Source organism: Trichechus manatus, unplaced genomic scaffold, assembly GCF_000243295.1.
Source record: "Trichechus manatus latirostris isolate Lorelei unplaced genomic scaffold, TriManLat1.0 scaffold00119, whole genome shotgun sequence".
In the NCBI taxonomy this organism is placed as follows: Eukaryota; Metazoa; Chordata; class Mammalia; order Sirenia; family Trichechidae; genus Trichechus; species Trichechus manatus.
Genome location: NW_004444055.1, coordinates 853467 through 855260, shown reverse-complemented (window position 1 = coordinate 855260; position 1794 = coordinate 853467).

Here is a 1794-nt window from a genome sequence, read left to right as displayed (position 1 = left end):
TCCAGAAGATTAACAATAAAATTTCAGAATTAGACAACTCAATAGAAAGTCATAGGAGCAGAATTGAGGCAATGGAAGTCAGAATTAGTGAGATTGAAGACAAAGCACTTGATATCAACTTATTTGAGGAAAAATCGGATAAAAGGATTTTAAAAAAATGAAGAAACCCTAAGAATTATGTGGGATTCTATCAAGATGAATAAGTTACGAGTGATTGGAGTACCAGAACAAGAGGGATAACAGAAAATACAGACAGAATTGTTGAAGATTTGTTGGCAAAAAACTTCCCTGATATCATCAAAGATGAGAAGATATCTATCCACGATGTTTATCAAACCCCACATAAGGTAGATCACAAAAGAAAGTCACCAAGACATGTTATAATCAAACTTGCCAAAACCAAAAATAAAGAGAGAATTTCAGGAGTGGCTAGGGATAAGCAAAAAGTCATCTAAAAAGGAAAGTTAATAAGACTAAGCTCAGACTACTCAGCAGAAACCATGCAGGCAAGAAGGCAATGCAATGATGTATATAAAGCCTTGAAGGAAAAAAATTGCCAGCCAAGAATTCTACATCCAGCAAAACTGTCTCTCAAATATGATGGTGAAATTAGGGCATTTCCAGATAAACAGAAATTTAGGCAATTTGCAAAAACCAAACCAAAATTACAAGAAATACTAAAGGGAGTCCTCCGGTTAGAAAATCAATAAGCTCAGACAACAACCCAAGACTAGAACACAGGACAGAACAACCAGATATCAACTCAGATAGGGAAGTCACAAAAATAAACCAAAGCTATAACACTGAAAATAGGGAAACAGAGATGTCAATATGTAAAAGATGATGACATTAAAACAAATAAGAGGGACTTAAAAAATGTAGACACAGACTTTTCATATGGAGAGGAAGTCAAGGCAATATAAAGAAATAAAAGACTGGTATAAACTAAGAAAAATAGGGGTAAATATTAAGGTAACCACAAAGGAAACTAATAATCCTACAAGTCAAAATAAAAAAAGAAGAAAAATATAAACACTCAGCAAATACAAAATCAACAAAAATGAAAAAGACGAAAAGAAAATACGTACAGAAAAACGACTCAGCACAGAAAATTAAGTGGAACAAAGAACCTGTGAACAACACACAAAAAAAGACATCAAAATGACAGCACTAAATTCATACCTATCAATAATTACACTGAATGTAAATGGACTAAATACACCAATAAAGAGAATGAGTGATAGACTGGATAAAAAAACACAATCCGCCTATATGCTGCCGACAAGAGACACACCTTAGACTTAAAGACACAAACAAACTAAAACTCAAAGGATGGAAAAAAATCTATCAAGCAAACAACATTCAAAAAAGAGCAGGAGTGGCAATATTAATCTCTGACAAAATAGCCTTTAAAGTAAAATCCATCACAAAGGTTAAGGAAGGACACTATATAATGATTAAAGGGTCAATATACCAGAGAACATAACTATAGTAAATATTTACGCACTCAACAGCAGGGCTCCAAAATACATAAAACAAACTCTAACAGCGTTCAAAAGAGATAGACAGCTCCACAATAGTAGTAGGAGACTTTGACACACCACTTTTGGTGAAGGAAAGAACATCCAGAAAGAAGCTCAACAAAAACATGGAAGATCTAAATGCTACAATCAACGAACTTGATCTCATACACATATGCTGAACACTCCACCCAACAGCAGCCAATTATACTTTCTTTTTCAACGTACATGGAACATTCTCCAGAAAGACCACATATTAGGCCATAAAGCAAGA